We start from the raw sequence: 16,362 nt of genomic DNA, 5'->3' as shown, positions 1-16,362 counted from the left end.
TTACATTCTTAGGCCCAAGGGGAAAACTTGTGAATGGGGTCAATCCACTTTATGGTAGGGGAGGCTCAGCTTTCTGACCCACCACAAGCCTTGCATGTAGGGGACATGGTGGAAGTTTGTTAGAAGTTTAGTTGGTTTGTCCTTACCCAATTATACTGCAAATTTTTCCTCCTGCATTCTGCTAGAGATGAAACAATCATTAATTCATTTATTTCTATGAGGTTGTGTATTTTCTAGCTTGTTCTTATTCTTAAGATGAAAGTAATGATATCTTAGGACTCTATTTGCTAACAAGAATCTTAGTTTTATTTTTTATTTGACTTTTAACATAGAAGTTATAAAATACAAAAACATAGAGTAATAAAATATAATATACATATTATATAACACAAAAGTGAATCCCACTTCTTGCTTCTTTTGTCTTTCCATAGCTTCATCTTCTATAGAATTAGAAATGTATTTAGCTTTGAAATTACCATTAATCACAAAAGAGTTTGAACACTTCTTCAATATCACAGATATGTCAAATATTAAAGATGAGTTATAAGAAGAACCAGAAAGTGCAAAGATGGCTCAGAAAATGAATATGACTAGATGTTTTCTGAGACAAACTGTGAATTAATTAGACTTGGACAAGACTCACTTACTTTTGGTTTTTCAGAATCTCAGTATGTTGTAATTCTGCTTGTATTTTAAGAAAGTACAAAAGCAGGAGATCAAATGATGAGTATCACTTTACTGAGATGATTTTAAACTCTTCTGTCCCCACTCATTTATTTTCTTTTTATTAGAAGTTTAAGAGGCATAATACCCCTTATAGTTTTCAGCTAAAAGGGTAAAATATAAAAGACAAAAAAAAACTAAAGTCATTAATTAACATTTTATACAAGTGATATTTTTTAACATAAGAAAATATTTTTTCTATGATAATAAAATTATTTTATAAATCTCCAAGTTATTAACTCAATGTTATAAGAGATAATAAAAATACTGCACACATTTTCCAGTTTTCTTTCATTTTGTTTTCTCTTGTAAAAGATTTATTACCAAAAAAAATCAATGCATCTTATATATCTAGGAGAAAATGACACTGAAGATAGAATCATATAGCAATATCATTATAAAAAGAATAAATAGAACAATAAAGACATTTTCTTAGATTTATGTTTTACAAATATATTTGCCTTATTTTCCTGGGATCAAGGCTTCACCAAGTCTTACATTAGTTAAATACTTAAGGAAAACCCCTGATATTTTAGTACATTTTGATTATTCTTATTATTTAAGGAACAACTGATGTACTTGGTTTAACATTTTTAAATTAACATTTTAATTGTTTTATTTTCAGTTTCAACTGTTTACACTGAAGCAGTAACTCTTTCAATAAGTACTGACTTAATTAAAATATAAACTAGAACATTGCTGAAGCTTGAAACATGGATTAAACATGAAAACAGATGGATATTTTTCATGTGATGCTAGGAGTGTATACTTTTTACTTCCCTTCTTCAAGAGTTAAAATACCCATGCATAAATTTCAAGTCGCCAACCACTATTTTCTTTTCTTTTTATATTTCTTCTTCTGGCATTAAATTCTAAAATTCCATCCCAATTCTTTTTGCTGCAATTTATTTCTCCATCGCCTATATTCCACTCATTTGAAAGCTTTTCACTGAACTCAATACATTCTGTGCCACAAAGTCAGGGGCTCTGCAAGCCAACTTGCTACTTTAGGGTTGTGAACCTTGACACTGGAGTCCTAGTATTTATCTATTTCACTTTAACAGAAGATAGTAATGGATAAATAATAAGCTAAGAACTGTTCTAGATGCTTTGAATTCACTTTTAATCATCCTAACATCCAAACAATTAAAACAATCTAATCTAATTGATACTAAAATTATCCTCATAATAGAAGTATCATTCATCTTTTAATACTTCCTGTACCTGACCATAAGAAAGTGACAGTGAAAGTCACTCAGTCGTGTCCAACTCTTTGCGACCCCATGGACTGAAGCATACCAGGCCCCCCTGTCCATCACCAACTCCTGGAATTTGCTCAAACCCACGTCCATTGAGCTGGTGATGCTATCCAACCATCTTACCCTCTGTCGTCCCCTTCTCCTCCTGCCTTCCTGGTGGTAGCTGTTCCCTTCTCCAGGGGATCTTCCCAACCCAGGGATCAACCCCAGATCTCCTGCATTGCAGGTGGATGGATTCTTTACCAGCTGAGCCACAGGGGAAGCCCAACACATAAGAAATATCGATTAAATGTGGGATTTGATTTCAACTGTTTGCTTAATTATATACATTTATTTATGGCAATGTTCTTGGAATTCCCGTTAGATGGTATGGGTTACAAAAGTGACTAATCCAGTTCTTAATTCCAAAATCAGATCTAGGAGAATAAGACACACAGGGTAATGACTTTTTTTTTTTTTTTTTTTCTGAAGAAGAATGCAGATATGTCAGGATATGATCAAGAGATTGTGTGTGAATTGGAATTTAATAATATATTTTGGAATGCTGTAGACCACTAGCAGAAATTCAAGCATTCTAAGAAAAGGAGAAAGAGAAGTGTGATATGTTTGAACAACTATAAAGTTTGATGTGGCCAGACCCCAGCATGAACCATATAAGCAAAATAAAAAGAGGTAGGCAGGAGTTTCTTTTATGCATACAAAGAAGTTCAAATTTAACCCTGACCTACTTTTTCCCAAATGTATTCTAAGGAACACTGGTTCTGTGTGGTGTTCTATGGAATAACAAAGAAATATGAACAAAGCCAGGGAGAACTTTAGGATAAAAATTATTTTAAGGAACTCTGTGTACTATATTTTGCAATTGGAAAGGTAGCATATAAATGCATTAAATGTTATTCTAAGGACTGCAGTATAGAAAATTATTCATTGTCATTTAATATAGAAAACTATATATATGCATAACTAATGAATGAATTCTTTCAGAATAACTATATACACATGCTGAGATATATGTAGAACTCTGAATTGCTTAAACATGCCTTAAATTAAATAATTTTCAATTTTTGAGCAAATAGTGCTTTATTCTATTGATTACTTTTCAGTCACTTGTCATTTTCCTTTTGTTCTCTCTTTTTCACCTGTATTTACACTTAAAATTTCAAAAATCTGTATCTCTTCTAGTGAAGATATAGACAAAATGTTGCACAATAAAAAACATACTTTGGTATTTCTTTATAATTTTATTTTTTTATTCTTGGTCTCATTAAATATCATATATAAAATAAGATGTGCTTACCTTATGCAATCTGTATGTATAAGAAATATTACAATAATCAACACAAATTTATTTTCCCCTAAATATATGTTTCATAAACATATTTCACTGAATTTTACCCATAGTTCAATTTTTTTTATTTAAGCAAAAAATAAAAAGCTTTTCATCCTATGTATCAAGATATCAAGAATAATTATATAAACAATAAGACATTTCAAATAGATATAGTCAGGGAAGCAAAAATATTTCTAAAATTTGACTGCATTTTTTATTTGCAGAAATTGGCTTGCAGACATCATCTTATTTTATTAAATCCACTGCATAAAAAAGAGCAGAAGGCCCCTGGGCCTGGTATATCAACTTCATTTTGTTAAGACAAAATGAAGTTGGTACCTTAGTTTAATTTTCCGTCCCCCTTTTGGTTGTTATTTTAAATAGGTTAACAGAACTCTGCCATATGTTGAACCTAGGAGCTCTCACCTAAATATGTTCCTGTTTCATATGTAAGATCATTTGCTGACTGTTGAAATATTCAGTAAATCTCTGTAGTTTATGTAGCTTCTGGGCTTGTAGTTATTTCCTTTTAATCTAGGTATTTCCAACCATCTCCAGCAAAAGCATTCAAAAATTATCAGAAAATATTTTTTTTTTTTTTAGTTTATTTAAAAGATAATGAAGTACCCTCAAACTATGATCCCCAACATGGAATCTGCATTCCTGAAATCTTTAATAGAAGTTGGCCCAAAGTACAATGTTTGACCACTTAGAATTTAAGAGGAAATTAATCAATAGGATAATGTAGTTTAGTATTGTCCTTGTTTTAAGAAAGGTCCTGACTAATGACAAGTCTAGATGCTGGGAAACTTGGGTTTGAGTCTCAGTTAGTTATGTAAACTCAGTTACAGAAGTCATTTAATTCCTTCAATTTATTTAGAGACACAAACTGAAGAATAGGAATGCTTTCACATTTTACTTCCCAGGTTTTCTTTCCTTTAACTCCTTCTTCATAAGATGATCAGGGATGGAATTTAATTTCAGATATGATGATGTTATGAAAAACACAATTATTAAACTTTATAAAAATGTAAGACTCTACATGTATTGTGTATATTCATAAAATTGTCAATATGTCATTTGGCCATTGTTTAAACTTTGGTGCCTGGGAAATATCAATTTTTTAATAAATACATGAGATCTATTTAATTTCTGAGCTTTCATGGTGGTTCAGGGGTAAAGAGTCTGCTTGCCAATGCAGAAGACATGTGTTTAATTTCTGGGTCAGGAAGATCCCCTGGAGAAGGAAATGGCAACCCACTCCAGTCTGGAAAATCACATGGACAGAGGAGCCTGGTGGGTTACAGTCCATGGAGTCTCAAAAGAGTCGAACACTACTTAGCAACTAAACAACAATTTAATTTTAATCTTACTGTTTTTAACCTTGAATTTTAAAGATTTTAGGGTTGAATGCAAATATGTGGAGTCATTTTACAATGATTTTTATTATCTTTAAAAATTAAAGCACTATGGCAAATATATATATATATATATATATATATATATATATATATCTATATCTATATATATCAGGGACAGCAGAAATATATTTGAATAAGAGACTGTATTTCCTGTGTGTAAACTGGAGGAAGTTATTTTCGTAGCCTTTGTTGTGATTCTGTTTCAGAAAGTCCAGCTTCTGTATACGTGGTCTTTAGCTTAGCATCTCTCACCGCATTTAATAGAAGATAAAGCTGTGACCAGTGCATTTAGCCTGGGCAGCTACCCCACGTCCAAGGTCAGGGGCAGAAGGTGGGAGGACCCCCATGCAAGAGGGGAGGCGGCCAAGAAGAGTTACCCCACGTCTGAGGTCAGGGGCAGCGGCCAAGAGTGCCAGGCTGCGACAGCACAGGAACGGCCGAGAGGAGCTACCAGGCGTCCAAAGCCAGGAGCGGCGGCTGGGAGGACCTACCCCATGCCCCAGGGCAGGGTCTGCGGCCGGGAGGAGTAATCCCACCTCCAAGGAGCGGTGGCTGCGTGGGCACAGGAGGGCCTAGAGGAGCTATTCCACCTTCAACGTCAGAAGGGCTGCTGGTGAGGAGATACCCACCATCCAAGGTAAGGAGCAGCAGGTGCGCTTTGCTGGAGCAGCTGTGAAGAGATACCTCACGTCCAATGTAAGAGAAACCCAAATAAGATGGTAGGTGTTGCAAGAGGGCATCAGAGAGCAGACACACTGAAACCATACTCACAGAAAACTAATCAATCTAATCACACTAAGACCACAACCTTGTCTAACTCAAGGAAACTAAGCCATGCCTGTGGGGCCACCCAAGATGGGCAGGTCATGGTGAAGAGGTCGGACAGAATGTGGTCCACTGGAGAAGGGAATGGCAAAACACTTCAGTATTCTTGCCTTGAGAACCCCATGAACAGCATGAAAAGGCAAAATGATAGGATACTGAAAGAGGAACTCCTCAGGTCAGTAGGTGCCCAATATGCTACTGGAGATCAGTGGAGAAATAACTCCAGAAGAATGAAGGGTTGGAGCCAAGCAAAAACAATATCCAGTTGTGGATGTGACTGGTGATGGAAGCAAGGTCCGATGATGTAAAGAGCAATATTGCATAGGAACTTGGAATGTCAGGTCCATGAATCAAGGCAAATTGAAAGTGGTCCAACAAGAGATGGCAAGAGTGAATGTTGACATTCTAGGAATCAGTGAACTAAAATGGACTGGAATGGGTGAATTTAACTCAGATGACCATTTTATCTACTACTACAGGCAGGAATACCTCAGAAGAAATGGAGTAGACATCATGGTCAACAAAAGAGTTTGAAATGAAGTACTTGGATGCAATCTCAAAAACGACAGAACAATCTCTGTTCATTTCCAAGGCAAACCATTCAATATCACAGTAATCCAAGTCTACGCCCCAATCAGTAATGCTAAAGAAGCTGAAGTGGAATGCTTCTATGAAGACCTACAAGACCTTTTAGAACTAACACCAAAAAAGATGTCCTTTTCATTATAGGGGACTGGAATGCAAAAGAAGGAAGTCAAGAAACACCTGGAGTAACAGTCAAATTTGGCTTTGGAATATAGAATGAAGCAGGGCAAAGACTAATAGACTTTTTCCAAGAAAATGCACTGGTCATAGCAAACACCCTCTTCCAACAACACAAGAGAAGACTGTACACATGGACATCACCATATGGTCAACACAAAAATCAGATTGATTATATTCTTTGCAGCCAAAGATGGAGAAGCTCTATACAGTCAAAAAACAAGACCAGGAGCTGACTGTGGCTCAGACCATGAACTCCTTATTGCCAAATTCAGACTGAAATTGAAGAAAGTAGGGAAAACCACTACACCATTCAGGTATGACCTAAATCAAATTCCTTATGATTATACAGTGGAAGTGAGAAATAGATTTAAGGGACTAGATCTGATAGATAGAGTGCCTGATGAACTATGCATGGAGGTTCGTGACATTGTACAGGTGACAGGGATCAAGACCATCCTCATGGAAAAGAAATGCAAAAAAGCAAAATGGCTGTGTGGGGAGGCCTTACAAATAGCTATGAAAGAAAGAGAAGCAAAAAGCAAAGGAGAAAAGGAAAGATATAAGCATCTGAATGCAGAGTTCCAAAGAATAGCAAGGAGAGATAAGAAAGCCTTCCTCAGCGATCAGTGCAAAGAAATAGAGGAAAACAACAGAATGGGAAAGACTAGAGATCTCTTCAAGAAAATTAGAGCTACAAAGGGAACATTTCATGCAAAGATGGGCTCAATAAAGGACAGAAATTGTATGGACCTAAGACAAGCAGAAGATATTAAGAAGAGGTGGCAAGAATACACAGGAAAACTGTACAAAAAAGTTCTTCACGACCCAGATAATCACGATGGTGTGATCACTCACCTAGAGCCAGACATCCTGGAATGTGAAGTCAAGTGGGCCTTAGAAAGCATCACTATGAACAGAGCTAGTGGAGGTGATGGAATTCCAGTTGAGCTATTTCAAATCCTGAAAGATGATGCTGTGAAAGTGCTGCACTCAATATGCCAGCAAATTTGGAAAAGTCAGCAGAGGCAACAGGACTGGAAAAGATCAGTTTTCATTCCAATCCCAAATAAAGGCAATGCCAAATAATGCTCAAACTACTGCACAATTGCACTCATCTAACATGCTAGTAAAGTAATGCTCAAAATTCTCCAAGCCAGGCTTTAGCAATACGTGAACCATGAACTTCCAGATGTTCAAGCTGGTTTAAAAAAGGCAGAGGAACCAGAGACCATATTGCCAACATCTGCTGGATCATGGAAAAGGCAAGAGAGTCCAGAAAATCATCTATTTCTGCTTTATTGACTATGCCAAAGCCTTTGACTGTGTGGATCACAATAAACTGTGGAAAATTTTGAAAGAAATGGTAATACCATACCACCTGAACTGCGTCTTGAAAATTTGTATGCAGGTGAGGAAGCAACAGTTGGAACTGGACATGGAACAACAGACTGGTTCCAAATAGGCAATGGAGTATGTCAAGGCTGTATATTTGTCACCATGTTTATTTAACTTATATGCAGAGTACACCATGAGAAACGCTGGGCTGGAAGAAGCACAAGCTGTAATCAGGATTGCCGGGAGAAATATCAATAACCTCAGATATGCAGGTGACACCACCCTTATGGCAGAAAGTGAAGAGGAACTCAAAAGCCTCTTGATGCAGGTGAAAAGGAGAGTGAAAAAGTTGGCTTAAAGCTCAACATTCAGAAAACGAAGATCATGACATCTGGTTCCATCACTTCATGGGAAATAGATGGGGAAACAGTGGAAACAGTGTCAGACTTTATTTTTCTGGGCTCCAAAATCACGTCAGATGGTGACTGCAGCCATGAAATTAAAAGACGTTTACTCCTTGGAAGGAAGTTATGACCAACCTAGATAGCATGTTCAAAAGCAGAGACATTACTTTGCCAACAAAGGTCCATCTAGTCAAGGCTATGGTTTTTCCTGTGATCATGTATGGATGTGAGAGTTGGACTGTGAAGAAAGCAGAGCACCGGAGAATTGATGCTTTTGAACTGTGGTGTTGGAGAAGACTCTTGAGAGTCCCTTGGACTGCAAGGAGATCCAACCTGTCCATTCTGAAGGAGATCAGCCCTGGAATTTCTTTGGAAGGAATGATGCTAAAGCTGAATCTCCAGTACTTTGGCCACCTCATGTGAAGAGTTGACTCATTGGAAAATCTCTGATGCTGGGAAGGATTGGGGGCAGGAGGAGAAGGGGACCACAGAGGATGAGATGGCTGGATGACATCACTGACTCGATGGATCTGAGTCTGGGTGAACTCCGGGAGTTGGTGATGGACAGGGAGGCCTGGCATGCTGTGATTCATGGGGTTGCAAAGAGTCAGACATGACTGAGCAACTGAACTTAACTGAAAGAAAGAGATAAAAATGCAAAACTCAATAACTTAGATTTAAAAAATAGAGATTAGAAGCAGAAAGAAGCAAAAACCCTATTCAATCATAACAATCTCTTCTTTAATAGGATAAAAACTTAATATTCTTGTTCAAGTCTTTAAATGGATGGTTTCCTGAAAGTTTCAGAAATAAAGGAAGTCTTTCACTGATATATCATAAACATCAAATAGAAAAATCGTGTTGTTCAGTTGCTAATTCATGTCCAACTCTTTGCAAATCCAGTGACAATAGCATGCCAGGCTCCTCTGTCCACAAATACCTCTCAGAGTTTGCTCTGATTCATGTCCGTTGAGTCTATGATGCTAACGGTCTCATCTTCTGCACCCCTTCTCCTTTTGCCATCAATCTTTTACAGAATTAGGGTATTTTCCAATGACTTATCTTTTCCAATGACTCTTCAGATGGCCAAAATATTGAAGCTTCACCATTAACAGCAGTCCTTCCAATAAATATTCAGAGTTGATTTTCCTTAGAATTAAGAGTAAGGGAAATCTTACCACCATTTTGACCTGGATTTTGAATGCTCATCATTTGGGAAATATCCTGTGCATTTCCCTGGGTTGTTGCATTCTTCATTCCTTTTGATGATACTCCATCATTTCTGAAGAAGCACAGAAATGGGTCTTCTCATTTTACACAAACTATCTTTGGTCTTCTTTATTTAAAAGCCTTGGGACCATAAAACACGACTTTGGTATCATGCCTTCCATCCCAGGTATTTGCTATGGAAGTATTCTGCATACACTATATCTCATCTAAGGAAAATGCAGAAATTTCCTAGTTTGCTAATAGTTTTATAGAAGAGTAGTGATGAATGAATGAAGCCCTTACAATCACATGGCTTTGGAGATATTTATATGAGTCTAAATTTCATAAAGTAATCTGATTTTAAAAAGGCACAAAGTGAAAATATGACTTACTCAAGTAAAAAGTGTTGAGTAGAAGGGGCAAAGAGAAGTCAACTTGCCAATGTAACCTACACTGACAAAAGTTAGAGACTTCTACTGACACATTTTCTTATTTTGAATTCTCTGGACTTATCTGTTTGAATTAATCAGTTTCTAGACAGACCAAAATAAGTCACTTGTTAACTGAAAATTTCATATCAAGGTGATTTTGTGGTAAGCTCAAATAGCCTTGTTTAAATGCTAAAACTGTTAAACCATTTCACTTTTGGTGATGGGGGAAGCTTATAAACCTTAACTAGAATTACATGGCATGCCCTGACATTTTGTTCCTTTGAAAAGAGTTTGCAAAATAAATGTCCACTAGTTTTAAATATGTAATAGATAATACAGATTTATTTTGATCCCCCAAATAGCTGAGTTATTTTCTTTTCATCTGTAAATGTGCACTTCACACCACCATCACCTGTTGAACTTAACATTCAGATACGTTTAATGATATTGCATGCTTTCCTTTGACATTTGCTTTATTTATAAATGTGCTTTGTGTTTTTAACCTTCAGAGATCAAGTATATTTGAGAATGAAAAGACTTGCATGAAGAAAACAGTAATTCAGGTCAGGCTCAACTGGAACATGGGGACAAGAGGTGGGGGATGGGCTAGACACACCACTAAGCCTCTGGGTCCTCAGTCTCTACTCTCCCCACATAGACCCAGATGAGAGTTAAGGAGGCTTTGGGGCTACTGGGAGCTTGTCTATAACCTTACTTCACAAAAGATCATGCATGTACATCCAGTTTGTCTTTAAACACCACTAGGGCTACCCTCCTTTGAATATATTTTCTTGTCCAGTCTGCCTGTTTGACTGTGGAGATTTCTTCCCACTCTATTTGCTCCCTCAAATCTGCATTTCTGTTCTTTTTAACATGGCCGTGATAGTTTGAAGAGGTGGTCAGAGCACTGTCTGGATTATTTGGGGTATAGCATCCTAAAGGAAACTCACAATTCATATATTCTTAAACATAATGATATATAGTGGTATGTCCCCTATATGAAGATATAATTGATTATTTCTCTTAAACTCGATCATTGTTTGAAAGGGACATTGTTTTTGAGTGGTCCAGGAAGAGGCACTCTCTGTGTGCATTTATGTTCCCAAAGTTTCAGTTTATGGATGCTCCACACTGATGTCAAACCTCCCCTAATATCTTCTTGGACTCATCTTTTACTTACTATACTCTGCTTTCCCAAAGGCAAATATTATTTTCTGTCCATGTTTCAAAACGCACATATATGTTTTTCTATATATTTATTCACTTGTGGACTCACTCTTCCCCTCCCACTACTTCTGAAGAAGTAGCAATATGACTTCTATTTTATAACTGAAAATGTGTATTTTTTAACTTTTTTATATTGAAATGTAGCTTATTGACAAATAATGTGATAGTTTCAGGTGAATAATGAAGGGATTCAGCCATACATATACTTGTATCCAGTGTTCCTCAAACTCTCCTCCCATCCAGACTTCCACATAATATAGAGCAGAGTTCCGTGTGCTATATAGTAGGTCCCTGTTGGTTATCTATTTAAAATATAACAATGTGTACATGTTCATCCCAAACTCCCTAACTATCCCTTCCCCCACTGTTTCCCCCAGCAAGCTAAGTTTGTGCTCTAAGTCTGTGAGTCTGTTTCTGTTTGGTAACTTCATTTATATAATTTCCTTTCACATTCCACATGTAAGGGATGTAATATGACATTCATTTTTTGTCTAGTCTACATCATTCAGTATGACAATCACTAGATCCATCCATGTTGCTCAAATGCCATTATTGCATTATTTTTAATGGCTGAGTAATATTCCACTGCATATATGTATATATCTTCTTTATTAATTCATCTGTTGATGGACATTTAGGTTGCTTCCAAATATTGCCATTGTAAACAGTGCTTCAATGAACATTGGGATGCATGTATCCTATTGGATCATGTTTTTCTCTAGATATAGGCCCAGGTGTGGGATTGTAGGGTCATATGGTAGCTAGATGTTTAATTTTTTAAGGAAACTCAGCACTTGTCCATAATGGCTGTACCAATTTCCATTACAGCCAACAATATATATAGGAGGGTTCCCTTCTATCCACACCCTCTAAAGCATTTATTGTTTGTGGATTTTTTGATGATAGCCATTCTGACTGGTGTCGGGTGGTATCTCATTATAGCTTTGATTTACGTTTATCTAATAATTAGCAGTATTGAACTTATATCCATGTGCCTTTAGTCCATCTGTATGTCTTCCCTGGAGAAATGTCTATTTAGGTCTTCTGCTTATTTGTTGATTTGGTTGTTTGTTTTGATGCTGTTAAGCATGATAAGCTATTTGTAAGTTTTGAATATGTACACAATATGTTTGAATTGGTTCTAATGAAGTGGATGAAACTGGAGTCTATTATACAGAGTGAAGTAAGCCAGAAAGAAAAACACCAATAAAGTATACTAACACATATATATGGAATTTGGAAATATGGTAATGATAACCCTGTATGCGAGACAGCAAAAGAGACACAGATGTATAGAACAGTCTTTTGGACTCTGTGGGAGAGGGAGAGGGTGGGATGATTTGGGAGAATGACATTGAAACATATATAATATAATATATGAAATGAATTGCCAGTCTAGGTTCAATGCAGGATACAGGATGCTTGGGGCTGGTGCACTGGGATGACCCAGAGGGATGGTACAGGGTGGGAGGTGGTAGGGGGTTCAGGATGGGGAACACATGTGCATCCGTTGTTATTTTTGTATATGGTATTAAAGAATTATGTAATTTTACATTTGTACATGTAGCTGTTGAGTTTTTTCTGGCACCATTTGCTGAAGAGATTGCCTTTCCAACACTGTGTAATCTTGCTTCCTTTGTCATAGATTAATTGATCATAGCAGCATGGATTTATATCTGGGTTTTCTATTCTATTCAGTTTGTCTATATTGCTATTACTGCGTGAGTACCATGCTGTTTGATGACTGTAGCTTTGTGGTATAGTTTGAAGTCAGACAGCCTGATTCCTCCAGCTCTGTTTTGCTTTCTCAAGATTGATTTGGCTCTTTGGGCTTTTTGTCTCCAAAAAAATTTTGAGATTGTTTTGTTTAAGTTCTGTGAAAAATGGCATTGGTAATTTATAAGGATTGCGTCAATCTATAGATTGCCTTGTAGATTGTCAATAGTCATTTTGACAATATTGATTCTCCCAATCCACAAGCATGATATATCTTTTCATCATGTATGCCTTTTTCAACGTCTTTCATCAGTATCTTATAATTTTCAGAGTATAGGTCCTTTGTCTCCTTAGATAGATTTATCCCTGTGTATTTTATTCTTTTTTATGTGATGGTAAATGGAATTATTTCTTGAATTTCTCTTTCTCATAGTTTGTTGTTGTATAGAAATGCAATAAATTTATGTGTATTAGTTTTGTAACCTGCAACTTTACCAAATTCATTGATGAGTTCTAGTGTTCTGGTATCATGCTTATGATCTTCTATATATAGTATCATGTCATCTGCAAACAGGGCCAGTTTAATTTTTTATTTTACAATTTGGATTCCCTTTACTTCTTTTCTTTCATTGGTGTAACTAAGACTCCAAAAACTATGTTGAACAAAGGTGTTGAGAGTGGACATCCTTGTCTTTTTCCTGATCTCAGAGGAAAAGTTTTCAACTTTTCATGATTGATTATGATGTTAGCTGTAGGTCTGTCATATGTGGCCTTTATTATGTTGAGGTATGTACCTTCTATGCCCACTTTCTGTAGAGATTTTATCATAAATGGGTGCTGAATTTTGTCAAAAACTTTTTCTACATCTATTGAGATGACCACATGGCTTTTGTTCTTCAATTTGTTGATGTAGTGAATCACATTGATTAATTTGAGGATACTGAAAACTCCATACATCCCTGGGATGAATCCCACTTTATCATGGTTTATGATCATTTTAATGTATTATTGCATTCAGATTGTTAGTATTTTATTGAAGATTTTTGTATCTATGTTCATCCATGATGTGGGACTGCAATTTATTCTTTTTTTGTGGTATCTTTGCCTGGATTTATAATTAGTTTCAAAGTTGTCCTTCCTCTGAATTTTTTTGGAACATTTTCAGAAGGATAGGCATTAACTGTTCTCTAAATGTTTGATAGATTTCACCTGCAAAGCCATCAGATCCTGGACTTTTTTTGGTTGGGAGTCTTTAAATGACAGTTTCAATTTTAATGCTTGTAATTAGTCTATTCATATTTTCTATTACTTCCTGGGTCAGTCTATGGAGACTGTACCTTTCTAAGAATCCATCTATTTCTTCCAGGTTGTCCATTTTATTGGCTTACAGTTGTTCATAGTAATCATCTCTTATGATTCTTGGTATTTCTCTGAAGTCAGTGTAATTTCTCTTTTTTAATTTCTGTTTTTATTGATTTGAGTCCCCTCACTTTTTTTGCTTGATGAGTCTGGCTAGTTTGCAAATTTTGTTCATCTTTTCAAAGAACCAGCTTTAATTTCATTGATCTTTGTGATTATTGTCCTTATCTTTATTTCATTTATTTTTTCTCCGATTTTTATAATTCCCTTCCTTCTACTAACTTTAAGTTTTGTTTGTTCTTCTTTCTCTAGTCATTTTATGTGCAAAGTTAGGTTGTTTATTTGTGATTTTTCCAGTTTCTTGAGGTAAGATTGTATCGCTGTAAACTTCCCTCTTAGAACTGCTTTTGCTGCTTCACATGGGTTTTAGACCATTTGTTTTGCTTTTGTTTTCATTTGTCTCTAGGTATTTTTTACTTCTTTGATTTCTTCATTGATCCATTTGTTGCTTAGTAGCATATTGTTTTTGTGTTTTTGTAGTTATTTTTTCTTATAGTTTATTTCTAATCTTATAGTGTTGTGATCAGAAAAGATGTTTGATATAATTTCAGTTTTCTTAAATTTGCCAAGGCTGGTCTTGTGACTTTAGCATGTAGCCAATCCTGGAGAATGTTCCATGTGCACTTGAGAATGTGAGGTCTGCTGTATTTGGATGGAACAGTCTATAAATATCAGTTAACTCCCACTGGTTTAAAGTGTCATTTAAGACTTCTCTTTCCTTATTAATTTTGTTTCTGGGTGATCTTTCCATTGATGAATGTGGGTTATTATCCTTACTCGCTGTCTCTCTTCTCCTCCTTGGACCCCTAAAATGTGAATATTGGTGCATTTAATGTTGTCGTAGAGGTCTCATAGACTATCTTCATTTTTTTCTTTTTTCATTCTTTTTTCTATATTCTGTTTTTGTGGCAGTAATTCCACCATTCTGTTTTCCAGGTCAATTATCTGTTCTTCTGTCTCAGTTACGCTGCTACTGATTCTTTCTAGTATTGCTTATCCTTGTTTACTTGTTCTTTAATTCTTCTAGGTCTTTGGTAAACATCTCTTGTATCTTCATTATTTTTCTGAGATCTTGCATCATCTGCAAGATCATTATCATTATTCTGAATTTTTTTTTTTCCTGGAAAGTTGCTTATATACTCTTCATTTAGTTGTTTTTCTGCTATTTTTTCTTGTTTCTTCACATCTGAGAAATAACCTTCTGCTGTTTTCATTTTAACTTCCTATGATTGAGATTTCCATTCTAGAGACTGAAAGATTTTAGTTCTTTTTGCTTCTCCTGTCTGGCCTCCTGTGGATAAGGATAAGAAAATTGTCCATGTTTCATGATGGGAATGACTGGTGATGGGAAAAACTAGATCTTGCTCCAGTGGGCAGGGCTATGCTCAATAAAGCTTTAATCTGTCTGCTGATGGGTAAGGCTGTGCCCGTTCCCTGTTGGCTCTTCTTTTTTTTTTTTTCCTGTAGGGCCCCAAATCTGGAGTCTATAGACTCTATGATAGTGCTAATGGTGACTTCCAAGAGGACACATGCTGAGGGACACCTCCCAGGCCTATTGCTGCCTGTGGACCTGTTTACATGGATAGGGACCCATGCCTTGACCCGTGACTCTACAAGAGCCTTCCCAACACTAGTAAGTCTGATTCAGTCTCCTGTGGGGTCGCAGTTCCTTTCCCTTGGGTCCTGGTGTTTTGTTTTGTTTTTGCCCCCCTCCAAGTGTGGAGTCTCTGTTTCTCCCAGTCCTGTGGAAATTCTGCAGTCAAATCCTACTGGCCTTCAAAGTCAGATTCCCTGGTAATTCTTGGTCCCTTTGTTGGATCCTCAGGCTGGGAAACCTGATGTTAGGGCTCAGAATCTTCACAACTGTGGAAGGATTTCTTTGGTATTATTCTCCAATTTCTGGGTCGCCAATCCACTGTGTATGGGATTTGATTTTATCATGATTGTGCTCCTTCTACCATCTCATTGCAGCTTCTTCTTTGCCTCTGGATGTGATGTATATTTTCTTTGTGCATTCCAGAGTACTCTTGTCAATGGCTGTTGAAGAGCTCATTTTGAATTTGGTGCTCTCACAGGAGGAGGTGAGGATGCATCCTTCTACTCAACCATCTTAAACCAATCTCCCCGTGGACTCACTCTTAAAATGAATTCTTGAGTGTTTCTTATGTGTATATAAATGTGGAGGATAAGAAAAATATTCTGGGGAGAACCTATGTCTTCCCACCGCATGGTGTTGAAAGCCTAACAGAGACTAAAGGGGCCAAAGCTCTCAGGATCTCAGGAATAAACACATGAACA

Source organism: Bos indicus x Bos taurus, chromosome 9 (genome assembly GCF_003369695.1).
Source record: "Bos indicus x Bos taurus breed Angus x Brahman F1 hybrid chromosome 9, Bos_hybrid_MaternalHap_v2.0, whole genome shotgun sequence".
Lineage (NCBI taxonomy): Eukaryota > Metazoa > Chordata > Mammalia > Artiodactyla > Bovidae > Bos > Bos indicus x Bos taurus.
The sequence above is the reverse complement of the archived record's forward strand: the minus strand, read 5'-3'. Positions refer to the sequence as shown.